The 23,197-nt window shown below is 53.1% G+C and overlaps 28 non-coding genes across 28 annotated transcripts; all 28 read left to right on the top strand.

Moving 5' to 3' along the window:
- The first annotated feature begins 393 nt into the window (after positions 1-393).
- Positions 394-557, top strand: LOC138601356 (U1 spliceosomal RNA). Its single transcript, XR_011308868.1, has one exon. It is a non-coding gene; the product is annotated as a U1 spliceosomal RNA (small nuclear RNA).
- A 658-nt stretch (positions 558-1,215) lies between these two features.
- Positions 1,216-1,379, top strand: LOC138601355 (U1 spliceosomal RNA). Its single transcript, XR_011308867.1, has one exon. It is a non-coding gene; the product is annotated as a U1 spliceosomal RNA (small nuclear RNA).
- Positions 1,380-2,037: 658 nt separating this feature from the next.
- On the top strand, positions 2,038-2,201 carry LOC138601594 (U1 spliceosomal RNA). The gene has a single exon (XR_011309092.1). It is a non-coding gene; the product is annotated as a U1 spliceosomal RNA (small nuclear RNA).
- Positions 2,202-2,859: 658 nt separating this feature from the next.
- LOC138601354 (U1 spliceosomal RNA) lies at positions 2,860-3,023 on the top strand. The gene has a single exon (XR_011308866.1). It is a non-coding gene; the product is annotated as a U1 spliceosomal RNA (small nuclear RNA).
- Positions 3,024-3,681: 658 nt separating this feature from the next.
- LOC138601353 (U1 spliceosomal RNA) lies at positions 3,682-3,845 on the top strand. The gene has a single exon (XR_011308865.1). It is a non-coding gene; the product is annotated as a U1 spliceosomal RNA (small nuclear RNA).
- Positions 3,846-4,503: 658 nt separating this feature from the next.
- On the top strand, positions 4,504-4,667 carry LOC138601352 (U1 spliceosomal RNA). The gene has a single exon (XR_011308864.1). It is a non-coding gene; the product is annotated as a U1 spliceosomal RNA (small nuclear RNA).
- Positions 4,668-5,325: 658 nt separating this feature from the next.
- Positions 5,326-5,489, top strand: LOC138601580 (U1 spliceosomal RNA). Its single transcript, XR_011309079.1, has one exon. It is a non-coding gene; the product is annotated as a U1 spliceosomal RNA (small nuclear RNA).
- Positions 5,490-6,147: 658 nt separating this feature from the next.
- On the top strand, positions 6,148-6,311 carry LOC138601593 (U1 spliceosomal RNA). Its single transcript, XR_011309091.1, has one exon. It is a non-coding gene; the product is annotated as a U1 spliceosomal RNA (small nuclear RNA).
- Positions 6,312-6,969: 658 nt separating this feature from the next.
- On the top strand, positions 6,970-7,133 carry LOC138601351 (U1 spliceosomal RNA). The gene has a single exon (XR_011308863.1). It is a non-coding gene; the product is annotated as a U1 spliceosomal RNA (small nuclear RNA).
- Positions 7,134-7,791: 658 nt separating this feature from the next.
- On the top strand, positions 7,792-7,955 carry LOC138601350 (U1 spliceosomal RNA). The gene has a single exon (XR_011308862.1). It is a non-coding gene; the product is annotated as a U1 spliceosomal RNA (small nuclear RNA).
- A 658-nt stretch (positions 7,956-8,613) lies between these two features.
- Positions 8,614-8,777, top strand: LOC138601348 (U1 spliceosomal RNA). The gene has a single exon (XR_011308860.1). It is a non-coding gene; the product is annotated as a U1 spliceosomal RNA (small nuclear RNA).
- Positions 8,778-9,435: 658 nt separating this feature from the next.
- LOC138601579 (U1 spliceosomal RNA) lies at positions 9,436-9,599 on the top strand. The gene has a single exon (XR_011309078.1). It is a non-coding gene; the product is annotated as a U1 spliceosomal RNA (small nuclear RNA).
- A 658-nt stretch (positions 9,600-10,257) lies between these two features.
- Positions 10,258-10,421, top strand: LOC138601604 (U1 spliceosomal RNA). Its single transcript, XR_011309101.1, has one exon. It is a non-coding gene; the product is annotated as a U1 spliceosomal RNA (small nuclear RNA).
- A 658-nt stretch (positions 10,422-11,079) lies between these two features.
- Positions 11,080-11,243, top strand: LOC138601478 (U1 spliceosomal RNA). Its single transcript, XR_011308983.1, has one exon. It is a non-coding gene; the product is annotated as a U1 spliceosomal RNA (small nuclear RNA).
- Positions 11,244-11,902: 659 nt separating this feature from the next.
- On the top strand, positions 11,903-12,066 carry LOC138601347 (U1 spliceosomal RNA). Its single transcript, XR_011308859.1, has one exon. It is a non-coding gene; the product is annotated as a U1 spliceosomal RNA (small nuclear RNA).
- Positions 12,067-12,724: 658 nt separating this feature from the next.
- Positions 12,725-12,888, top strand: LOC138601346 (U1 spliceosomal RNA). Its single transcript, XR_011308858.1, has one exon. It is a non-coding gene; the product is annotated as a U1 spliceosomal RNA (small nuclear RNA).
- Positions 12,889-13,546: 658 nt separating this feature from the next.
- Positions 13,547-13,710, top strand: LOC138601290 (U1 spliceosomal RNA). Its single transcript, XR_011308806.1, has one exon. It is a non-coding gene; the product is annotated as a U1 spliceosomal RNA (small nuclear RNA).
- Positions 13,711-14,368: 658 nt separating this feature from the next.
- LOC138601592 (U1 spliceosomal RNA) lies at positions 14,369-14,532 on the top strand. The gene has a single exon (XR_011309090.1). It is a non-coding gene; the product is annotated as a U1 spliceosomal RNA (small nuclear RNA).
- Positions 14,533-15,190: 658 nt separating this feature from the next.
- LOC138601578 (U1 spliceosomal RNA) lies at positions 15,191-15,354 on the top strand. Its single transcript, XR_011309077.1, has one exon. It is a non-coding gene; the product is annotated as a U1 spliceosomal RNA (small nuclear RNA).
- Positions 15,355-16,012: 658 nt separating this feature from the next.
- LOC138601279 (U1 spliceosomal RNA) lies at positions 16,013-16,176 on the top strand. Its single transcript, XR_011308795.1, has one exon. It is a non-coding gene; the product is annotated as a U1 spliceosomal RNA (small nuclear RNA).
- A 658-nt stretch (positions 16,177-16,834) lies between these two features.
- LOC138601591 (U1 spliceosomal RNA) lies at positions 16,835-16,998 on the top strand. Its single transcript, XR_011309089.1, has one exon. It is a non-coding gene; the product is annotated as a U1 spliceosomal RNA (small nuclear RNA).
- A 658-nt stretch (positions 16,999-17,656) lies between these two features.
- Positions 17,657-17,820, top strand: LOC138601345 (U1 spliceosomal RNA). The gene has a single exon (XR_011308857.1). It is a non-coding gene; the product is annotated as a U1 spliceosomal RNA (small nuclear RNA).
- A 658-nt stretch (positions 17,821-18,478) lies between these two features.
- Positions 18,479-18,642, top strand: LOC138601466 (U1 spliceosomal RNA). Its single transcript, XR_011308972.1, has one exon. It is a non-coding gene; the product is annotated as a U1 spliceosomal RNA (small nuclear RNA).
- Positions 18,643-19,300: 658 nt separating this feature from the next.
- Positions 19,301-19,464, top strand: LOC138601577 (U1 spliceosomal RNA). Its single transcript, XR_011309076.1, has one exon. It is a non-coding gene; the product is annotated as a U1 spliceosomal RNA (small nuclear RNA).
- Positions 19,465-20,122: 658 nt separating this feature from the next.
- Positions 20,123-20,286, top strand: LOC138601603 (U1 spliceosomal RNA). Its single transcript, XR_011309100.1, has one exon. It is a non-coding gene; the product is annotated as a U1 spliceosomal RNA (small nuclear RNA).
- A 658-nt stretch (positions 20,287-20,944) lies between these two features.
- Positions 20,945-21,108, top strand: LOC138601455 (U1 spliceosomal RNA). The gene has a single exon (XR_011308961.1). It is a non-coding gene; the product is annotated as a U1 spliceosomal RNA (small nuclear RNA).
- A 659-nt stretch (positions 21,109-21,767) lies between these two features.
- Positions 21,768-21,931, top strand: LOC138601344 (U1 spliceosomal RNA). The gene has a single exon (XR_011308856.1). It is a non-coding gene; the product is annotated as a U1 spliceosomal RNA (small nuclear RNA).
- A 658-nt stretch (positions 21,932-22,589) lies between these two features.
- LOC138601343 (U1 spliceosomal RNA) lies at positions 22,590-22,753 on the top strand. Its single transcript, XR_011308855.1, has one exon. It is a non-coding gene; the product is annotated as a U1 spliceosomal RNA (small nuclear RNA).
- The last annotated feature ends 444 nt before the right edge of the window (positions 22,754-23,197 follow it).

The following is a 23,197-nucleotide window of genomic DNA, read 5'->3' as shown; positions in this document are numbered from 1 at the left end:
TTGTTCTGTCTTTGTGGAAGAAATGTGCTCTGGACATTCTTCCCTCGCTGGCATGCTTAGGTTTTAGGCTTGTGCGCGGTTGCTGGACGGTGTTTGCTTTCTCAGAGACAGAAACGGCTTGCCGAGTAGCTATTCCGAGTTGTGTTGTGTCTTTTTTTAATCTCTTTTTTGCTAGAGCAATTAATGCTGGGAGAAGGAAACAAAGGGACAGAGCGTGTGTGCCGCACACCCTGGTCAAATTGCAGCAGTGTTTTGAACTTTTCAGCAACTTTGGTAGCAGGTGAAGGTGAGCTAATGCTAAAGGCCCCCAACTCGGGGATTATGCGTGCTGGGCACCGTCAGCCAGGGGGCCGTGTCTGGGAGTGAGTCCCCTGTCTCTGACGCTTCCAACTCATACTTACCTGGCAGGGGAGATACCATGATCAAGAAGGTGGTTCACCCAGGGCGAGGCTCAGCCATTGCACTGCGGCTGTGCTGACCGCTGCGAATTCCCCAAATGTGGGAATCTCGACTGCATAATTTGTGGTAGTGGGGGACTGCGTTCGCGCTCTCCCCTGATCGTTGTGTTGAAGGAAAGAGAAAAAAAAGGAGTCCTCCTCGGCTGTGCCTGTGCTGCGCGTTTTCCCGACTGGTGAGTCAGCGTGTTTGTGGGCGTGTTCATTTAGAGGCCTCGGGTTACTTTTGCGGTTAGTCCAGAAAGTGGCAGCCTTGCTGTGCAGAGATGTCTGATGTACGCTGTGAAGCCGCGGTCGCGATGGCAGCAAGAAGTGGGTGCGGCCCTTTGGAGGGGACAGAATGAATTGCGTGTCCTCCTCTCCGAGATTGTTCTGTCTTTGTGGAAGAAATGTGCTCTGGACATTCTTCCCTCGCTGGCATGCTTAGGTTTTAGGCTTGTGCGCGGTTGCTGGACGGTGTTTGCTTTCTCAGAGACAGAAACGGCTTGCCGAGTAGCTATTCCGAGTTGTGTTGTGTCTTTTTTTAATCTCTTTTTTGCTAGAGCAATTAATGCTGGGAGAAGGAAACAAAGGGACAGAGCGTGTGTGCCGCACACCCTGGTCAAATTGCAGCAGTGTTTTGAACTTTTCAGCAACTTTGGTAGCAGGTGAAGGTGAGCTAATGCTAAAGGCCCCCAACTCGGGGATTATGCGTGCTGGGCACCGTCAGCCAGGGGGCCGTGTCTGGGAGTGAGTCCCCTGTCTCTGACGCTTCCAACTCATACTTACCTGGCAGGGGAGATACCATGATCAAGAAGGTGGTTCACCCAGGGCGAGGCTCAGCCATTGCACTGCGGCTGTGCTGACCGCTGCGAATTCCCCAAATGTGGGAATCTCGACTGCATAATTTGTGGTAGTGGGGGACTGCGTTCGCGCTCTCCCCTGATCGTTGTGTTGAAGGAAAGAGAAAAAAAAGGAGTCCTCCTCGGCTGTGCCTGTGCTGCGCGTTTTCCCGACTGGTGAGTCAGCGTGTTTGTGGGCGTGTTCATTTAGAGGCCTCGGGTTACTTTTGCAGTTAGTCCAGAAAGTGGCAGCCTTGCTGTGCAGAGATGTCTGATGTACGCTGTGAAGCCGCGGTCGCGATGGCAGCAAGAAGTGGGTGCGGCCCTTTGGAGGGGACAGAATGAATTGCGTGTCCTCCTCTCCGAGATTGTTCTGTCTTTGTGGAAGAAATGTGCTCTGGACATTCTTCCCTCGCTGGCATGCTTAGGTTTTAGGCTTGTGCGCGGTTGCTGGACGGTGTTTGCTTTCTCAGAGACAGAAACGGCTTGCCGAGTAGCTATTCCGAGTTGTGTTGTGTCTTTTTTTAATCTCTTTTTTGCTAGAGCAATTAATGCTGGGAGAAGGAAACAAAGGGACAGAGCGTGTGTGCCGCACACCCTGGTCAAATTGCAGCAGTGTTTTGAACTTTTCAGCAACTTTGGTAGCAGGTGAAGGTGAGCTAATGCTAAAGGCCCCCAACTCGGGGATTATGCGTGCTGGGCACCGTCAGCCAGGGGGCCGTGTCTGGGAGTGAGTCCCCTGTCTCTGACGCTTCCAACTCATACTTACCTGGCAGGGGAGATACCACGATCAAGAAGGTGGTTCACCCAGGGCGAGGCTCAGCCATTGCACTGCGGCTGTGCTGACCGCTGCGAATTCCCCAAATGTGGGAACCTCGACTGCATAATTTGTGGTAGTGGGGGACTGCGTTCGCGCTCTCCCCTGATCGTTGTGTTGAAGGAAAGAGAAAAAAAAGGAGTCCTCCTCGGCTGTACCTGTGCTGCGCGTTTTCCCGACTGGTGAGTCAGCGTGTTTGTGGGCGTGTTCATTTAGAGGCCTCGGGTTACTTTTGCGGTTAGTCCAGAAAGTGGCAGCCTTGCTGTGCAGAGATGTCTGATGTACGCTGTGAAGCCGCGGTCGCGATGGCAGCAAGAAGTGGGTGCGGCCCTTTGGAGGGGACAGAATGAATTGCGTGTCCTCCTCTCCGAGATTGTTCTGTCTTTGTGGAAGAAATGTGCTCTGGACATTCTTCCCTCGCTGGCATGCTTAGGTTTTAGGCTTGTGCGCGGTTGCTGGACGGTGTTTGCTTTCTCAGAGACAGAAACGGCTTGCCGAGTAGCTATTCCGAGTTGTGTTGTGTCTTTTTTTAATCTCTTTTTTGCTAGAGCAATTAATGCTGGGAGAAGGAAACAAAGGGACAGAGCGTGTGTGCCGCACACCCTGGTCAAATTGCAGCAGTGTTTTGAACTTTTCAGCAACTTTGGTAGCAGGTGAAGGTGAGCTAATGCTAAAGGCCCCCAACTCGGGGATTATGCGTGCTGGGCACCGTCAGCCAGGGGGCCGTGTCTGGGAGTGAGTCCCCTGTCTCTGACGCTTCCAACTCATACTTACCTGGCAGGGGAGATACCATGATCAAGAAGGTGGTTCACCCAGGGCGAGGCTCAGCCATTGCACTGCGGCTGTGCTGACCGCTGCGAATTCCCCAAATGTGGGAATCTCGACTGCATAATTTGTGGTAGTGGGGGACTGCGTTCGCGCTCTCCCCTGATCGTTGTGTTGAAGGAAAGAGAAAAAAAAGGAGTCCTCCTCGGCTGTGCCTGTGCTGCGCGTTTTCCCGACTGGTGAGTCAGCGTGTTTGTGGGCGTGTTCATTTAGAGGCCTCGGGTTACTTTTGCGGTTAGTCCAGAAAGTGGCAGCCTTGCTGTGCAGAGATGTCTGATGTACGCTGTGAAGCCGCGGTCGCGATGGCAGCAAGAAGTGGGTGCGGCCCTTTGGAGGGGACAGAATGAATTGCGTGTCCTCCTCTCCGAGATTGTTCTGTCTTTGTGGAAGAAATGTGCTCTGGACATTCTTCCCTCGCTGGCATGCTTAGGTTTTAGGCTTGTGCGCGGTTGCTGGACGGTGTTTGCTTTCTCAGAGACAGAAACGGCTTGCCGAGTAGCTATTCCGAGTTGTGTTGTGTCTTTTTTTAATCTCTTTTTTGCTAGAGCAATTAATGCTGGGAGAAGGAAACAAAGGGACAGAGCGTGTGTGCCGCACACCCTGGTCAAATTGCAGCAGTGTTTTGAACTTTTCAGCAACTTTGGTAGCAGGTGAAGGTGAGCTAATGCTAAAGGCCCCCAACTCGGGGATTATGCGTGCTGGGCACCGTCAGCCAGGGGGCCGTGTCTGGGAGTGAGTCCCCTGTCTCTGACGCTTCCAACTCATACTTACCTGGCAGGGGAGATACCATGATCAAGAAGGTGGTTCACCCAGGGCGAGGCTCAGCCATTGCACTGCGGCTGTGCTGACCGCTGCGAATTCCCCAAATGTGGGAATCTCGACTGCATAATTTGTGGTAGTGGGGGACTGCGTTCGCGCTCTCCCCTGATCGTTGTGTTGAAGGAAAGAGAAAAAAAAGGAGTCCTCCTCGGCTGTGCCTGTGCTGCGCGTTTTCCCGACTGGTGAGTCAGCGTGTTTGTGGGCGTGTTCATTTAGAGGCCTCGGGTTACTTTTGCGGTTAGTCCAGAAAGTGGCAGCCTTGCTGTGCAGAGATGTCTGATGTACGCTGTGAAGCCGCGGTCGCGATGGCAGCAAGAAGTGGGTGCGGCCCTTTGGAGGGGACAGAATGAATTGCGTGTCCTCCTCTCCGAGATTGTTCTGTCTTTGTGGAAGAAATGTGCTCTGGACATTCTTCCCTCGCTGGCATGCTTAGGTTTTAGGCTTGTGCGCGGTTGCTGGACGGTGTTTGCTTTCTCAGAGACAGAAACGGCTTGCCGAGTAGCTATTCCGAGTTGTGTTGTGTCTTTTTTTAATCTCTTTTTTGCTAGAGCAATTAATGCTGGGAGAAGGAAACAAAGGGACAGAGCGTGTGTGCCGCACACCCTGGTCAAATTGCAGCAGTGTTTTGAACTTTTCAGCAACTTTGGTAGCAGGTGAAGGTGAGCTAATGCTAAAGGCCCCCAACTCGGGGATTATGCGTGCTGGGCACCGTCAGCCAGGGGGCCGTGTCTGGGAGTGAGTCCCCTGTCTCTGACGCTTCCAACTCATACTTACCTGGCAGGGGAGATACCATGATCAAGAAGGTGGTTCACCCAGGGCGAGGCTCAGCCATTGCACTGCGGCTGTGCTGACCGCTGCGAATTCCCCAAATGTGGGAATCTCGACTGCATAATTTGTGGTAGTGGGGGACTGCGTTCGCGCTCTCCCCTGATCGTTGTGTTGAAGGAAAGAGAAAAAAAAGGAGTCCTCCTCGGCTGTGCCTGTGCTGCGCGTTTTCCCGACTGGTGAGTCAGCGTGTTTGTGGGCGTGTTCATTTAGAGGCCTCGGGTTACTTTTGCGGTTAGTCCAGAAAGTGGCAGCCTTGCTGTGCAGAGATGTCTGATGTACGCTGTGAAGCCGCGGTCGCGATGGCAGCAAGAAGTGGGTGCGGCCCTTTGGAGGGGACAGAATGAATTGCGTGTCCTCCTCTCCGAGATTGTTCTGTCTTTGTGGAAGAAATGTGCTCTGGACATTCTTCCCTCGCTGGCATGCTTAGGTTTTAGGCTTGTGCGCGGTTGCTGGACGGTGTTTGCTTTCTCAGAGACAGAAACGGCTTGCCGAGTAGCTATTCCGAGTTGTGTTGTGTCTTTTTTTAATCTCTTTTTTGCTAGAGCAATTAATGCTGGGAGAAGGAAACAAAGGGACAGAGCGTGTGTGCCGCACACCCTGGTCAAATTGCAGCAGTGTTTTGAACTTTTCAGTAACTTTGGTAGCAGGTGAAGGTGAGCTAATGCTAAAGGCCCCCAACTCGGGGATTATGCGTGCTGGGCACCGTCAGCCAGGGGGCCGTGTCTGGGAGTGAGTCCCCTGTCTCTGACGCTTCCAACTCATACTTACCTGGCAGGGGAGATACCATGATCAAGAAGGTGGTTCACCCAGGGCGAGGCTCAGCCATTGCACTGCGGCTGTGCTGACCGCTGCGAATTCCCCAAATGTGGCAATCTCGACTGCATAATTTGTGGTAGTGGGGGACTGCGTTCGCGCTCTCCCCTGATCGTTGTGTTGAAGGAAAGAGAAAAAAAAGGAGTCCTCCTCGGCTGTGCCTGTGCTGCGCGTTTTCCCGACTGGTGAGTCAGCGTGTTTGTGGGCGTGTTCATTTAGAGGCCTCGGGTTACTTTTGCGGTTAGTCCAGAAAGTGGCAGCCTTGCTGTGCAGAGATGTCTGATGTACGCTGTGAAGCCGCGGTCGCGATGGCAGCAAGAAGTGGGTGCGGCCCTTTGGAGGGGACAGAATGAATTGCGTGTCCTCCTCTCCGAGATTGTTCTGTCTTTGTGGAAGAAATGTGCTCTGGACATTCTTCCCTCGCTGGCATGCTTAGGTTTTAGGCTTGTGCGCGGTTGCTGGACGGTGTTTGCTTTCTCAGAGACAGAAACGGCTTGCCGAGTAGCTATTCCGAGTTGTGTTGTGTCTTTTTTTAATCTCTTTTTTGCTAGAGCAATTAATGCTGGGAGAAGGAAACAAAGGGACAGAGCGTGTGTGCCGCACACCCTGGTCAAATTGCAGCAGTGTTTTGAACTTTTCAGCAACTTTGGTAGCAGGTGAAGGTGAGCTAATGCTAAAGGCCCCCAACTCGGGGATTATGCGTGCTGGGCACCGTCAGCCAGGGGGCCGTGTCTGGGAGTGAGTCCCCTGTCTCTGACGCTTCCAACTCATACTTACCTGGCAGGGGAGATACCACGATCAAGAAGGTGGTTCACCCAGGGCGAGGCTCAGCCATTGCACTGCGGCTGTGCTGACCGCTGCGAATTCCCCAAATGTGGGAACCTCGACTGCATAATTTGTGGTAGTGGGGGACTGCGTTCGCGCTCTCCCCTGATCGTTGTGTTGAAGGAAAGAGAAAAAAAAGGAGTCCTCCTCGGCTGTACCTGTGCTGCGCGTTTTCCCGACTGGTGAGTCAGCGTGTTTGTGGGCGTGTTCATTTAGAGGCCTCGGGTTACTTTTGCGGTTAGTCCAGAAAGTGGCAGCCTTGCTGTGCAGAGATGTCTGATGTACGCTGTGAAGCCGCGGTCGCGATGGCAGCAAGAAGTGGGTGCGGCCCTTTGGAGGGGACAGAATGAATTGCGTGTCCTCCTCTCCGAGATTGTTCTGTCTTTGTGGAAGAAATGTGCTCTGGACATTCTTCCCTCGCTGGCATGCTTAGGTTTTAGGCTTGTGCGCGGTTGCTGGACGGTGTTTGCTTTCTCAGAGACAGAAACGGCTTGCCGAGTAGCTATTCCGAGTTGTGTTGTGTCTTTTTTTAATCTCTTTTTTGCTAGAGCAATTAATGCTGGGAGAAGGAAACAAAGGGACAGAGCGTGTGTGCCGCACACCCTGGTCAAATTGCAGCAGTGTTTTGAACTTTTCAGCAACTTTGGTAGCAGGTGAAGGTGAGCTAATGCTAAAGGCCCCCAACTCGGGGATTATGCGTGCTGGGCACCGTCAGCCAGGGGGCCGTGTCTGGGAGTGAGTCCCCTGTCTCTGACGCTTCCAACTCATACTTACCTGGCAGGGGAGATACCATGATCAAGAAGGTGGTTCACCCAGGGCGAGGCTCAGCCATTGCACTGCGGCTGTGCTGACCGCTGCGAATTCCCCAAATGTGGGAATCTCGACTGCATAATTTGTGGTAGTGGGGGACTGCGTTCGCGCTCTCCCCTGATCGTTGTGTTGAAGGAAAGAGAAAAAAAAGGAGTCCTCCTCGGCTGTGCCTGTGCTGCGCGTTTTCCCGACTGGTGAGTCAGCGTGTTTGTGGGCGTGTTCATTTAGAGGCCTCGGGTTACTTTTGCGGTTAGTCCAGAAAGTGGCAGCCTTGCTGTGCAGAGATGTCTGATGTACGCTGTGAAGCCGCGGTCGCGATGGCAGCAAGAAGTGGGTGCGGCCCTTTGGAGGGGACAGAATGAATTGCGTGTCCTCCTCTCCGAGATTGTTCTGTCTTTGTGGAAGAAATGTGCTCTGGACATTCTTCCCTCGCTGGCATGCTTAGGTTTTAGGCTTGTGCGCGGTTGCTGGACGGTGTTTGCTTTCTCAGAGACAGAAACGGCTTGCCGAGTAGCTATTCCGAGTTGTGTTGTGTCTTTTTTTAATCTCTTTTTTGCTAGAGCAATTAATGCTGGGAGAAGGAAACAAAGGGACAGAGCGTGTGTGCCGCACACCCTGGTCAAATTGCAGCAGTGTTTTGAACTTTTCAGCAACTTTGGTAGCAGGTGAAGGTGAGCTAATGCTAAAGGCCCCCAACTCGGGGATTATGCGTGCTGGGCACCGTCAGCCAGGGGGCCGTGTCTGGGAGTGAGTCCCCTGTCTCTGACGCTTCCAACTCATACTTACCTGGCAGGGGAGATACCATGATCAAGAAGGTGGTTCACCCAGGGCGAGGCTCAGCCATTGCACTGCGGCTGTGCTGACCGCTGCGAATTCCCCAAATGTGGGAATCTCGACTGCATAATTTGTGGTAGTGGGGGACTGCGTTCGCGCTCTCCCCTGATCGTTGTGTTGAAGGAAAGAGAAAAAAAAGGAGTCCTCCTCGGCTGTGCCTGTGCTGCGCGTTTTCCCGACTGGTGAGTCAGCGTGTTTGTGGGCGTGTTCATTTAGAGGCCTCGGGTTACTTTTGCGGTTAGTCCAGAAAGTGGCAGCCTTGCTGTGCAGAGATGTCTGATGTACGCTGTGAAGCCGCGGTCGCGATGGCAGCAAGAAGTGGGTGCGGCCCTTTGGAGGGGACAGAATGAATTGCGTGTCCTCCTCTCCGAGATTGTTCTGTCTTTGTGGAAGAAATGTGCTCTGGACATTCTTCCCTCGCTGGCATGCTTAGGTTTTAGGCTTGTGCGCGGTTGCTGGACGGTGTTTGCTTTCTCAGAGACAGAAACGGCTTGCCGAGTAGCTATTCCGAGTTGTGTTGTGTCTTTTTTTAATCTCTTTTTTGCTAGAGCAATTAATGCTGGGAGAAGGAAACAAAGGGACAGAGCGTGTGTGCCGCACACCCTGGTCAAATTGCAGCAGTGTTTTGAACTTTTCAGCAACTTTGGTAGCAGGTGAAGGTGAGCTAATGCTAAAGGCCCCCAACTCGGGGATTATGCGTGCTGGGCACCGTCAGCCAGGGGGCCGTGTCTGGGAGTGAGTCCCCTGTCTCTGACGCTTCCAACTCATACTTACCTGGCAGGGGAGATACCATGATCAAGAAGGTGGTTCACCCAGGGCGAGGCTCAGCCATTGCACTGCGGCTGTGCTGACCGCTGCGAATTCCCCAAATGTGGGAATCTCGACTGCATAATTTGTGGTAGTGGGGGACTGCGTTCGCGCTCTCCCCTGATCGTTGTGTTGAAGGAAAGAGAAAAAAAAGGAGTCCTCCTCGGCTGTGCCTGTGCTGCGCGTTTTCCCGACTGGTGAGTCAGCGTGTTTGTGGGCGTGTTCATTTAGAGGCCTCGGGTTACTTTTGCGGTTAGTCCAGAAAGTGGCAGCCTTGCTGTGCAGAGATGTCTGATGTACGCTGTGAAGCCGCGGTCGCGATGGCAGCAAGAAGTGGGTGCGGCCCTTTGGAGGGGACAGAATGAATTGCGTGTCCTCCTCTCCGAGATTGTTCTGTCTTTGTGGAAGAAATGTGCTCTGGACATTCTTCCCTCGCTGGCATGCTTAGGTTTTAGGCTTGTGCGCGGTTGCTGGACGGTGTTTGCTTTCTCAGAGACAGAAACGGCTTGCCGAGTAGCTATTCCGAGTTGTGTTGTGTCTTTTTTTAATCTCTTTTTTGCTAGAGCAATTAATGCTGGGAGAAGGAAACAAAGGGACAGAGCGTGTGTGCCGCACACCCTGGTCAAATTGCAGCAGTGTTTTGAACTTTTCAGTAACTTTGGTAGCAGGTGAAGGTGAGCTAATGCTAAAGGCCCCCAACTCGGGGATTATGCGTGCTGGGCACCGTCAGCCAGGGGGCCGTGTCTGGGAGTGAGTCCCCTGTCTCTGACGCTTCCAACTCATACTTACCTGGCAGGGGAGATACCATGATCAAGAAGGTGGTTCACCCAGGGCGAGGCTCAGCCATTGCACTGCGGCTGTGCTGACCGCTGCGAATTCCCCAAATGTGGCAATCTCGACTGCATAATTTGTGGTAGTGGGGGACTGCGTTCGCGCTCTCCCCTGATCGTTGTGTTGAAGGAAAGAGAAAAAAAAGGAGTCCTCCTCGGCTGTGCCTGTGCTGCGCGTTTTCCCGACTGGTGAGTCAGCGTGTTTGTGGGCGTGTTCATTTAGAGGCCTCGGGTTACTTTTGCGGTTAGTCCAGAAAGTGGCAGCCTTGCTGTGCAGAGATGTCTGATGTACGCTGTGAAGCCGCGGTCGCGATGGCAGCAAGAAGTGGGTGCGGCCCTTTGGAGGGGACAGAATGAATTGCGTGTCCTCCTCTCCGAGATTGTTCTGTCTTTGTGGAAGAAATGTGCTCTGGACATTCTTCCCTCGCTGGCATGCTTAGGTTTTAGGCTTGTGCGCGGTTGCTGGACGGTGTTTGCTTTCTCAGAGACAGAAACGGCTTGCCGAGTAGCTATTCCGAGTTGTGTTGTGTCTTTTTTTAATCTCTTTTTTGCTAGAGCAATTAATGCTGGGAGAAGGAAACAAAGGGACAGAGCGTGTGTGCCGCACACCCTGGTCAAATTGCAGCAGTGTTTTGAACTTTTCAGCAACTTTGGTAGCAGGTGAAGGTGAGCTAATGCTAAAGGCCCCCAACTCGGGGATTATGCGTGCTGGGCACCGTCAGCCAGGGGGCCGTGTCTGGGAGTGAGTCCCCTGTCTCTGACGCTTCCAACTCATATTTACCTGGCAGGGGAGATACCATGATCAAGAAGGTGGTTCACCCAGGGCGAGGCTCAGCCATTGCACTGCGGCTGTGCTGACCGCTGCGAATTCCCCAAATGTGGGAATCTCGACTGCATAATTTGTGGTAGTGGGGGACTGCGTTCGCGCTCTCCCCTGATCGTTGTGTTGAAGGAAAGAGAAAAAAAAGGAGTCCTCCTCGGCTGTGCCTGTGCTGCGCGTTTTCCCGACTGGTGAGTCAGCGTGTTTGTGGGCGTGTTCATTTAGAGGCCTCGGGTTACTTTTGCAGTTAGTCCAGAAAGTGGCAGCCTTGCTGTGCAGAGATGTCTGATGTACGCTGTGAAGCCGCGGTCGCGATGGCAGCAAGAAGTGGGTGCGGCCCTTTGGAGGGGACAGAATGAATTGCGTGTCCTCCTCTCCGAGATTGTTCTGTCTTTGTGGAAGAAATGTGCTCTGGACATTCTTCCCTCGCTGGCATGCTTAGGTTTTAGGCTTGTGCGCGGTTGCTGGACGGTGTTTGCTTTCTCAGAGACAGAAACGGCTTGCCGAGTAGCTATTCCGAGTTGTGTTGTGTCTTTTTTTAATCTCTTTTTTGCTAGAGCAATTAATGCTGGGAGAAGGAAACAAAGGGACAGAGCGTGTGTGCCGCACACCCTGGTCAAATTGCAGCAGTGTTTTGAACTTTTCAGCAACTTTGGTAGCAGGTGAAGGTGAGCTAATGCTAAAGGCCCCCAACTCGGGGATTATGCGTGCTGGGCACCGTCAGCCAGGGGGCCGTGTCTGGGAGTGAGTCCCCTGTCTCTGACGCTTCCAACTCATACTTACCTGGCAGGGGAGATACCACGATCAAGAAGGTGGTTCACCCAGGGCGAGGCTCAGCCATTGCACTGCGGCTGTGCTGACCGCTGCGAATTCCCCAAATGTGGGAATCTCGACTGCATAATTTGTGGTAGTGGGGGACTGCGTTCGCGCTCTCCCCTGATCGTTGTGTTGAAGGAAAGAGGAAAAAAAAGGAGTCCTCCTCGGCTGTGCCTGTGCTGCGCGTTTTCCCGACTGGTGAGTCAGCGTGTTTGTGGGCGTGTTCATTTAGAGGCCTCGGGTTACTTTTGCGGTTAGTCCAGAAAGTGGCAGCCTTGCTGTGCAGAGATGTCTGATGTACGCTGTGAAGCCGCGGTCGCGATGGCAGCAAGAAGTGGGTGCGGCCCTTTGGAGGGGACAGAATGAATTGCGTGTCCTCCTCTCCGAGATTGTTCTGTCTTTGTGGAAGAAATGTGCTCTGGACATTCTTCCCTCGCTGGCATGCTTAGGTTTTAGGCTTGTGCGCGGTTGCTGGACGGTGTTTGCTTTCTCAGAGACAGAAACGGCTTGCCGAGTAGCTATTCCGAGTTGTGTTGTGTCTTTTTTTAATCTCTTTTTTGCTAGAGCAATTAATGCTGGGAGAAGGAAACAAAGGGACAGAGCGTGTGTGCCGCACACCCTGGTCAAATTGCAGCAGTGTTTTGAACTTTTCAGCAACTTTGGTAGCAGGTGAAGGTGAGCTAATGCTAAAGGCCCCCAACTCGGGGATTATGCGTGCTGGGCACCGTCAGCCAGGGGGCCGTGTCTGGGAGTGAGTCCCCTGTCTCTGACGCTTCCAACTCATACTTACCTGGCAGGGGAGATACCATGATCAAGAAGGTGGTTCACCCAGGGCGAGGCTCAGCCATTGCACTGCGGCTGTGCTGACCGCTGCGAATTCCCCAAATGTGGGAATCTCGACTGCATAATTTGTGGTAGTGGGGGACTGCGTTCGCGCTCTCCCCTGATCGTTGTGTTGAAGGAAAGAGAAAAAAAAGGAGTCCTCCTCGGCTGTGCCTGTGCTGCGCGTTTTCCCGACTGGTGAGTCAGCGTGTTTGTGGGCGTGTTCATTTAGAGGCCTCGGGTTACTTTTGCGGTTAGTCCAGAAAGTGGCAGCCTTGCTGTGCAGAGATGTCTGATGTACGCTGTGAAGCCGCGGTCGCGATGGCAGCAAGAAGTGGGTGCGGCCCTTTGGAGGGGACAGAATGAATTGCGTGTCCTCCTCTCCGAGATTGTTCTGTCTTTGTGGAAGAAATGTGCTCTGGACATTCTTCCCTCGCTGGCATGCTTAGGTTTTAGGCTTGTGCGCGGTTGCTGGACGGTGTTTGCTTTCTCAGAGACAGAAACGGCTTGCCGAGTAGCTATTCCGAGTTGTGTTGTGTCTTTTTTTAATCTCTTTTTTGCTAGAGCAATTAATGCTGGGAGAAGGAAACAAAGGGACAGAGCGTGTGTGCCGCACACCCTGGTCAAATTGCAGCAGTGTTTTGAACTTTTCAGCAACTTTGGTAGCAGGTGAAGGTGAGCTAATGCTAAAGGCCCCCAACTCGGGGATTATGCGTGCTGGGCACCGTCAGCCAGGGGGCCGTGTCTGGGAGTGAGTCCCCTGTCTCTGACGCTTCCAACTCATACTTACCTGGCAGGGGAGATACCATGATCAAGAAGGTGGTTCACCCAGGGCGAGGCTCAGCCATTGCACTGCGGCTGTGCTGACCGCTGCGAATTCCCCAAATGTGGGAATCTCGACTGCATAATTTGTGGTAGTGGGGGACTGCGTTCGCGCTCTCCCCTGATCGTTGTGTTGAAGGAAAGAGAAAAAAAAGGAGTCCTCCTCGGCTGTGCCTGTGCTGCGCGTTTTCCCGACTGGTGAGTCAGCGTGTTTGTGGGCGTGTTCATTTAGAGGCCTCGGGTTACTTTTGCGGTTAGTCCAGAAAGTGGCAGCCTTGCTGTGCAGAGATGTCTGATGTACGCTGTGAAGCCGCGGTCGCGATGGCAGCAAGAAGTGGGTGCGGCCCTTTGGAGGGGACAGAATGAATTGCGTGTCCTCCTCTCCGAGATTGTTCTGTCTTTGTGGAAGAAATGTGCTCTGGACATTCTTCCCTCGCTGGCATGCTTAGGTTTTAGGCTTGTGCGCGGTTGCTGGACGGTGTTTGCTTTCTCAGAGACAGAAACGGCTTGCCGAGTAGCTATTCCGAGTTGTGTTGTGTCTTTTTTTAATCTCTTTTTTGCTAGAGCAATTAATGCTGGGAGAAGGAAACAAAGGGACAGAGCGTGTGTGCCGCACACCCTGGTCAAATTGCAGCAGTGTTTTGAACTTTTCAGCAACTTTGGTAGCAGGTGAAGGTGAGCTAATGCTAAAGGCCCCCAACTCGGGGATTATGCGTGCTGGGCACCGTCAGCCAGGGGGCCGTGTCTGGGAGTGAGTCCCCTGTCTCTGACGCTTCCAACTCATACTTACCTGGCAGGGGAGATACCATGATCAAGAAGGTGGTTCACCCAGGGCGAGGCTCAGCCATTGCACTGCGGCTGTGCTGACCACTGCGAATTCCCCAAATGTGGGAATCTCGACTGCATAATTTGTGGTAGTGGGGGACTGCGTTCGCGCTCTCCCCTGATCGTTGTGTTGAAGGAAAGAGAAAAAAAAGGAGTCCTCCTCGGCTGTGCCTGTGCTGCGCGTTTTCCCGACTGGTGAGTCAGCGTGTTTGTGGGCGTGTTCATTTAGAGGCCTCGGGTTACTTTTGCAGTTAGTCCAGAAAGTGGCAGCCTTGCTGTGCAGAGATGTCTGATGTACGCTGTGAAGCCGCGGTCGCGATGGCAGCAAGAAGTGGGTGCGGCCCTTTGGAGGGGACAGAATGAATTGCGTGTCCTCCTCTCCGAGATTGTTCTGTCTTTGTGGAAGAAATGTGCTCTGGACATTCTTCCCTCGCTGGCATGCTTAGGTTTTAGGCTTGTGCGCGGTTGCTGGACGGTGTTTGCTTTCTCAGAGACAGAAACGGCTTGCCGAGTAGCTATTCCGAGTTGTGTTGTGTCTTTTTTTAATCTCTTTTTTGCTAGAGCAATTAATGCTGGGAGAAGGAAACAAAGGGACAGAGCGTGTGTGCCGCACACCCTGGTCAAATTGCAGCAGTGTTTTGAACTTTTCAGCAACTTTGGTAGCAGGTGAAGGTGAGCTAATGCTAAAGGCCCCCAACTCGGGGATTATGCGTGCTGGGCACCGTCAGCCAGGGGGCCGTGTCTGGGAGTGAGTCCCCTGTCTCTGACGCTTCCAACTCATACTTACCTGGCAGGGGAGATACCACGATCAAGAAGGTGGTTCACCCAGGGCGAGGCTCAGCCATTGCACTGCGGCTGTGCTGACCGCTGCGAATTCCCCAAATGTGGGAACCTCGACTGCATAATTTGTGGTAGTGGGGGACTGCGTTCGCGCTCTCCCCTGATCGTTGTGTTGAAGGAAAGAGAAAAAAAAGGAGTCCTCCTCGGCTGTACCTGTGCTGCGCGTTTTCCCGACTGGTGAGTCAGCGTGTTTGTGGGCGTGTTCATTTAGAGGCCTCGGGTTACTTTTGCGGTTAGTCCAGAAAGTGGCAGCCTTGCTGTGCAGAGATGTCTGATGTACGCTGTGAAGCCGCGGTCGCGATGGCAGCAAGAAGTGGGTGCGGCCCTTTGGAGGGGACAGAATGAATTGCGTGTCCTCCTCTCCGAGATTGTTCTGTCTTTGTGGAAGAAATGTGCTCTGGACATTCTTCCCTCGCTGGCATGCTTAGGTTTTAGGCTTGTGCGCGGTTGCTGGACGGTGTTTGCTTTCTCAGAGACAGAAACGGCTTGCCGAGTAGCTATTCCGAGTTGTGTTGTGTCTTTTTTTAATCTCTTTTTTGCTAGAGCAATTAATGCTGGGAGAAGGAAACAAAGGGACAGAGCGTGTGTGCCGCACACCCTGGTCAAATTGCAGCAGTGTTTTGAACTTTTCAGTAACTTTGGTAGCAGGTGAAGGTGAGCTAATGCTAAAGGCCCCCAACTCGGGGATTATGCGTGCTGGGCACCGTCAGCCAGGGGGCCGTGTCTGGGAGTGAGTCCCCTGTCTCTGACGCTTCCAACTCATACTTACCTGGCAGGGGAGATACCATGATCAAGAAGGTGGTTCACCCAGGGCGAGGCTCAGCCATTGCACTGCGGCTGTGCTGACCGCTGCGAATTCCCCAAATGTGGCAATCTCGACTGCATAATTTGTGGTAGTGGGGGACTGCGTTCGCGCTCTCCCCTGATCGTTGTGTTGAAGGAAAGAGAAAAAAAAGGAGTCCTCCTCGGCTGTGCCTGTGCTGCGCGTTTTCCCGACTGGTGAGTCAGCGTGTTTGTGGGCGTGTTCATTTAGAGGCCTCGGGTTACTTTTGCGGTTAGTCCAGAAAGTGGCAGCCTTGCTGTGCAGAGATGTCTGATGTACGCTGTGAAGCCGCGGTCGCGATGGCAGCAAGAAGTGGGTGCGGCCCTTTGGAGGGGACAGAATGAATTGCGTGTCCTCCTCTCCGAGATTGTTCTGTCTTTGTGGAAGAAATGTGCTCTGGACATTCTTCCCTCGCTGGCATGCTTAGGTTTTAGGCTTGTGCGCGGTTGCTGGACGGTGTTTGCTTTCTCAGAGACAGAAACGGCTTGCCGAGTAGCTATTCCGAGTTGTGTTGTGTCTTTTTTTAATCTCTTTTTTGCTAGAGCAATTAATGCTGGGAGAAGGAAACAAAGGGACAGAGCGTGTGTGCCGCACACCCTGGTCAAATTGCAGCAGTGTTTTGAACTTTTCAGCAACTTTGGTAGCAGGTGAAGGTGAGCTAATGCTAAAGGCCCCCAACTCGGGGATTATGCGTGCTGGGCACCGTCAGCCAGGGGGCCGTGTCTGGGAGTGAGTCCCCTGTCTCTGACGCTTCCAACTCATACTTACCTGGCAGGGGAGATACCATGATCAAGAAGGTGGTTCACCCAGGGCGAGGCTCAGCCATTGCACTGCGGCTGTGCTGACCACTGCGAATTCCCCAAATGTGGGAATCTCGACTGCATAATTTGTGGTAGTGGGGGACTGCGTTCGCGCTCTCCCCTGATCGTTGTGTTGAAGGAAAGAGAAAAAAAAGGAGTCCTCCTCGGCTGTGCCTGTGCTGCGCGTTTTCCCGACTGGTGAGTCAGCGTGTTTGTGGGCGTGTTCATTTAGAGGCCTCGGGTTACTTTTGCAGTTAGTCCAGAAAGTGGCAGCCTTGCTGTGCAGAGATGTCTGATGTACGCTGTGAAGCCGCGGTCGCGATGGCAGCAAGAAGTGGGTGCGGCCCTTTGGAGGGGACAGAATGAATTGCGTGTCCTCCTCTCCGAGATTGTTCTGTCTTTGTGGAAGAAATGTGCTCTGGACATTCTTCCCTCGCTGGCATGCTTAGGTTTTAGGCTTGTGCGCGGTTGCTGGACGGTGTTTGCTTTCTCAGAGACAGAAACGGCTTGCCGAGTAGCTATTCCGAGTTGTGTTGTGTCTTTTTTTAATCTCTTTTTTGCTAGAGCAATTAATGCTGGGAGAAGGAAACAAAGGGACAGAGCGTGTGTGCCGCACACCCTGGTCAAATTGCAGCAGTGTTTTGAACTTTTCAGCAACTTTGGTAGCAGGTGAAGGTGAGCTAATGCTAAAGGCCCCCAACTCGGGGATTATGCGTGCTGGGCACCGTCAGCCAGGGGGCCGTGTCTGGGAGTGAGTCCCCTGTCTCTGACGCTTCCAACTCATACTTACCTGGCAGGGGAGATACCACGATCAAGAAGGTGGTTCACCCAGGGCGAGGCTCAGCCATTGCACTGCGGCTGTGCTGACCGCTGCGAATTCCCCAAATGTGGGAACCTCGACTGCATAATTTGTGGTAGTGGGGGACTGCGTTCGCGCTCTCCCCTGATCGTTGTGTTGAAGGAAAGAGAAAAAAAAGGAGTCCTCCTCGGCTGTACCTGTGCTGCGCGTTTTCCCGACTGGTGAGTCAGCGTGTTTGTGGGCGTGTTCATTTAGAGGCCTCGGGTTACTTTTGCGGTTAGTCCAGAAAGTGGCAGCCTTGCTGTGCAGAGATGTCTGATGTACGCTGTGAAGCCGCGGTCGCGATGGCAGCAAGAAGTGGGTGCGGCCCTTTGGAGGGGACAGAATGAATTGCGTGTCCTCCTCTCCGAGATTGTTCTGTCTTTGTGGAAGAAATGTGCTCTGGACATTCTTCCCTCGCTGGCATGCTTAGGTTTTAGGCTTGTGCGCGGTTGCTGGACGGTGTTTGCTTTCTCAGAGACAGAAACGGCTTGCCGAGTAGCTATTCCGAGTTGTGTTGTGTCTTTTTTTAATCTCTTTTTTGCTAGAGCAATTAATGCTGGGAGAAGGAAACAAAGGGACAGAGCGTGTGTGCCGCACACCCTGGTCAAATTGCAGCAGTGTTTTGAACTTTTCAGCAACTTTGGTAGCAGGTGAAGGTGAGCTAATGCTAAAGGCCCCCAACTCGGGGATTATGCGTGCTGGGCACCGTCAGCCAGGGGGCCGTGTCTGGGAGTGAGTCCCCTGTCTCTGACGCTTCCAACTCATACTTACCTGGCAGGGGAGATACCATGATCAAGAAGGTGGTTCACCCAGGGCGAGGCTCAGCCATTGCACTGCGGCTGTGCTGACCGCTGCGAATTCCCCAAATGTGGGAATCTCGACTGCATAATTTGTGGTAGTGGGGGACTGCGTTCGCGCTCTCCCCTGATCGTTGTGTTGAAGGAAAGAGAAAAAAAAGGAGTCCTCCTCGGCTGTGCCTGTGCTGCGCGTTTTCCCGACTGGTGAGTCAGCGTGTTTGTGGGCGTGTTCATTTAGAGGCCTCGGGTTACTTTTGCGGTTAGTCCAGAAAGTGGCAGCCTTGCTGTGCAGAGATGTCTGATGTACGCTGTGAAGCCGCGGTCGCGATGGCAGCAAGAAGTGGGTGCGGCCCTTTGGAGGGGACAGAATGAATTGCGTGTCCTCCTCTCCGAGATTGTTCTGTCTTTGTGGAAGAAATGTGCTCTGGACATTCTTCCCTCGCTGGCATGCTTAGGTTTTAGGCTTGTGCGCGGTTGCTGGACGGTGTTTGCTTTCTCAGAGACAGAAACGGCTTGCCGAGTAGCTATTCCGAGTTGTGTTGTGTCTTTTTTTAATCTCTTTTTTGCTAGAGCAATTAATGCTGGGAGAAGGAAACAAAGGGACAGAGCGTGTGTGCCGCACACCCTGGTCAAATTGCAGCAGTGTTTTGAACTTTTCAGCAACTTTGGTAGCAGGTGAAGGTGAGCTAATGCTAAAGGCCCCCAACTCGGGGATTATGCGTGCTGGGCACCGTCAGCCAGGGGGCCGTGTCTGGGAGTGAGTCCCCTGTCTCTGACGCTTCCAACTCATACTTACCTGGCAGGGGAGATACCACGATCAAGAAGGTGGTTCACCCAGGGCGAGGCTCAGCCATTGCACTGCGGCTGTGCTGACCGCTGCGAATTCCCCAAATGTGGGAATCTCGACTGCATAATTTGTGGTAGTGGGGGACTGCGTTCGCGCTCTCCCCTGATCGTTGTGTTGAAGGAAAGAGAAAAAAAAGGAGTCCTCCTCGGCTGTGCCTGTGCTGCGCGTTTTCCCGACTGGTGAGTCAGCGTGTTTGTGGGCGTGTTCATTTAGAGGCCTCGGGTTACTTTTGCGGTTAGTCCAGAAAGTGGCAGCCTTGCTGTGCAGAGATGTCTGATGTACGCTGTGAAGCCGCGGTCGCGATGGCAGCAAGAAGTGGGTGCGGCCCTTTGGAGGGGACAGAATGAATTGCGTGTCCTCCTCTCCGAGATTGTTCTGTCTTTGTGGAAGAAATGTGCTCTGGACATTCTTCCCTCGCTGGCATGCTTAGGTTTTAGGCTTGTGCGCGGTTGCTGGACGGTGTTTGCTTTCTCAGAGACAGAAACGGCTTGCCGAGTAGCTATTCCGAGTTGTGTTGTGTCTTTTTTTAATCTCTTTTTTGCTAGAGCAATTAATGCTGGGAGAAGGAAACAAAGGGACAGAGCGTGTGTGCCGCACACCCTGGTCAAATTGCAGCAGTGTTTTGAACTTTTCAGTAACTTTGGTAGCAGGTGAAGGTGAGCTAATGCTAAAGGCCCCCAACTCGGGGATTATGCGTGCTGGGCACCGTCAGCCAGGGGGCCGTGTCTGGGAGTGAGTCCCCTGTCTCTGACGCTTCCAACTCATACTTACCTGGCAGGGGAGATACCATGATCAAGAAGGTGGTTCACCCAGGGCGAGGCTCAGCCATTGCACTGCGGCTGTGCTGACCGCTGCGAATTCCCCAAATGTGGCAATCTCGACTGCATAATTTGTGGTAGTGGGGGACTGCGTTCGCGCTCTCCCCTGATCGTTGTGTTGAAGGAAAGAGAAAAAAAAGGAGTCCTCCTCGGCTGTGCCTGTGCTGCGCGTTTTCCCGACTGGTGAGTCAGCGTGTTTGTGGGCGTGTTCATTTAGAGGCCTCGGGTTACTTTTGCGGTTAGTCCAGAAAGTGGCAGCCTTGCTGTGCAGAGATGTCTGATGTACGCTGTGAAGCCGCGGTCGCGATGGCAGCAAGAAGTGGGTGCGGCCCTTTGGAGGGGACAGAATGAATTGCGTGTCCTCCTCTCCGAGATTGTTCTGTCTTTGTGGAAGAAATGTGCTCTGGACATTCTTCCCTCGCTGGCATGCTTAGGTTTTAGGCTTGTGCGCGGTTGCTGGACGGTGTTTGCTTTCTCAGAGACAGAAACGGCTTGCCGAGTAGCTATTCCGAGTTGTGTTGTGTCTTTTTTTAATCTCTTTTTTGCTAGAGCAATTAATGCTGGGAGAAGGAAACAAAGGGACAGAGCGTGTGTGCCGCACACCCTGGTCAAATTGCAGCAGTGTTTTGAACTTTTCAGCAACTTTGGTAGCAGGTGAAGGTGAGCTAATGCTAAAGGCCCCCAACTCGGGGATTATGCGTGCTGGGCACCGTCAGCCAGGGGGCCGTGTCTGGGAGTGAGTCCCCTGTCTCTGACGCTTCCAACTCATATTTACCTGGCAGGGGAGATACCATGATCAAGAAGGTGGTTCACCCAGGGCGAGGCTCAGCCATTGCACTGCGGCTGTGCTGACCGCTGCGAATTCCCCAAATGTGGGAATCTCGACTGCATAATTTGTGGTAGTGGGGGACTGCGTTCGCGCTCTCCCCTGATCGTTGTGTTGAAGGAAAGAGAAAAAAAAGGAGTCCTCCTCGGCTGTGCCTGTGCTGCGCGTTTTCCCGACTGGTGAGTCAGCGTGTTTGTGGGCGTGTTCATTTAGAGGCCTCGGGTTACTTTTGCAGTTAGTCCAGAAAGTGGCAGCCTTGCTGTGCAGAGATGTCTGATGTACGCTGTGAAGCCGCGGTCGCGATGGCAGCAAGAAGTGGGTGCGGCCCTTTGGAGGGGACAGAATGAATTGCGTGTCCTCCTCTCCGAGATTGTTCTGTCTTTGTGGAAGAAATGTGCTCTGGACATTCTTCCCTCGCTGGCATGCTTAGGTTTTAGGCTTGTGCGCGGTTGCTGGACGGTGTTTGCTTTCTCAGAGACAGAAACGGCTTGCCGAGTAGCTATTCCGAGTTGTGTTGTGTCTTTTTTTAATCTCTTTTTTGCTAGAGCAATTAATGCTGGGAGAAGGAAACAAAGGGACAGAGCGTGTGTGCCGCACACCCTGGTCAAATTGCAGCAGTGTTTTGAACTTTTCAGCAACTTTGGTAGCAGGTGAAGGTGAGCTAATGCTAAAGGCCCCCAACTCGGGGATTATGCGTGCTGGGCACCGTCAGCCAGGGGGCCGTGTCTGGGAGTGAGTCCCCTGTCTCTGACGCTTCCAACTCATACTTACCTGGCAGGGGAGATACCACGATCAAGAAGGTGGTTCACCCAGGGCGAGGCTCAGCCATTGCACTGCGGCTGTGCTGACCGCTGCGAATTCCCCAAATGTGGGAATCTCGACTGCATAATTTGTGGTAGTGGGGGACTGCGTTCGCGCTCTCCCCTGATCGTTGTGTTGAAGGAAAGAGGAAAAAAAAGGAGTCCTCCTCGGCTGTGCCTGTGCTGCGCGTTTTCCCGACTGGTGAGTCAGCGTGTTTGTGGGCGTGTTCATTTAGAGGCCTCGGGTTACTTTTGCGGTTAGTCCAGAAAGTGGCAGCCTTGCTGTGCAGAGATGTCTGATGTACGCTGTGAAGCCGCGGTCGCGATGGCAGCAAGAAGTGGGTGCGGCCCTTTGGAGGGGACAGAATGAATTGCGTGTCCTCCTCTCCGAGATTGTTCTGTCTTTGTGGAAGAAATGTGCTCTGGACATTCTTCCCTCGCTGGCATGCTTAGGTTTTAGGCTTGTGCGCGGTTGCTGGACGGTGTTTGCTTTCTCAGAGACAGAAACGGCTTGCCGAGTAGCTATTCCGAGTTGTGTTGTGTCTTTTTTTAATCTCTTTTTTGCTAGAGCAATTAATGCTGGGAGAAGGAAACAAAGGGACAGAGCGTGTGTGCCGCACACCCTGGTCAAATTGCAGCAGTGTTTTGAACTTTTCAGCAACTTTGGTAGCAGGTGAAGGTGAGCTAATGCTAAAGGCCCCCAACTCGGGGATTATGCGTGCTGGGCACCGTCAGCCAGGGGGCCGTGTCTGGGAGTGAGTCCCCTGTCTCTGACGCTTCCAACTCATACTTACCTGGCAGGGGAGATACCATGATCAAGAAGGTGGTTCACCCAGGGCGAGGCTCAGCCATTGCACTGCGGCTGTGCTGACCGCTGCGAATTCCCCAAATGTGGGAATCTCGACTGCATAATTTGTGGTAGTGGGGGACTGCGTTCGCGCTCTCCCCTGATCGTTGTGTTGAAGGAAAGAGAAAAAAAAGGAGTCCTCCTCGGCTGTGCCTGTGCTGCGCGTTTTCCCGACTGGTGAGTCAGCGTGTTTGTGGGCGTGTTCATTTAGAGGCCTCGGGTTACTTTTGCGGTTAGTCCAGAAAGTGGCAGCCTTGCTGTGCAGAGATGTCTGATGTACGCTGTGAAGCCGCGGTCGCGATGGCAGCAAGAAGTGGGTGCGGCCCTTTGGAGGGGACAGAATGAATTGCGTGTCCTCCTCTCCGAGATTGTTCTGTCTTTGTGGAAGAAATGTGCTCTGGACATTCTTCCCTCGCTGGCATGCTTAGGTTTTAGGCTTGTGCGCGGTTGCTGGACGGTGTTTGCTTTCTCAGAGACAGAAACGGCTTGCCGAGTAGCTATTCCGAGTTGTGTTGTGTCTTTTTTTAATCTCTTTTTTGCTAGAGCAATTAATGCTGGGAGAAGGAAACAAAGGGACAGAGCGTGTGTGCCGCACACCCTGGTCAAATTGCAGCAGTGTTTTGAACTTTTCAGCAACTTTGGTAGCAGGTGAAGGTGAGCTAATGCTAAAGGCCCCCAACTCGGGGATTATGCGTGCTGGGCACCGTCAGCCAGGGGGCCGTGTCTGGGAGTGAGTCCCCTGTCTCTGACGCTTCCAACTCATACTTACCTGGCAGGGGAGATACCATGATCAAGAAGGTGGTTCACCCAGGGCGAGGCTCAGCCATTGCACTGCGGCTGTGCTGACCGCTGCGAATTCCCCAAATGTGGGAATCTCGACTGCATAATTTGTGGTAGTGGGGGACTGCGTTCGCGCTCTCCCCTGATCGTTGTGTTGAAGGAAAGAGAAAAAAAAGGAGTCCTCCTCGGCTGTGCCTGTGCTGCGCGTTTTCCCGACTGGTGAGTCAGCGTGTTTGTGGGCGTGTTCATTTAGAGGCCTCGGGTTACTTTTGCGGTTAGTCCAGAAAGTGGCAGCCTTGCTGTGCAGAGATGTCTGATGTACGCTGTGAAGCCGCGGTCGCGATGGCAGCAAGAAGTGGGTGCGGCCCTTTGGAGGGGACAGAATGAATTGCGTGTCCTCCTCTCCGAGATTGTTCTGTCTTTGTGGAAGAAATGTGCTCTGGACATTCTTCCCTCGCTGGCATGCTTAGGTTTTAGGCTTGTGCGCGGTTGCTGGACGGTGTTTGCTTTCTCAGAGACAGAAACGGCTTGCCGAGTAGCTATTCCGAGTTGTGTTGTGTCTTTTTTTAATCTCTTTTTTGCTAGAGCA

The sequence above is a fragment of the Semicossyphus pulcher genome, unplaced genomic scaffold, assembly GCF_022749685.1.
Source record: "Semicossyphus pulcher isolate SPU_LCO1_2020_fin unplaced genomic scaffold, fSemPul1.0.p SCAF_21, whole genome shotgun sequence".
NCBI lineage: Eukaryota > Metazoa > Chordata > Actinopteri > Labriformes > Labridae > Semicossyphus > Semicossyphus pulcher.
This window is presented reverse-complemented; position numbering and strand designations above follow the sequence as displayed.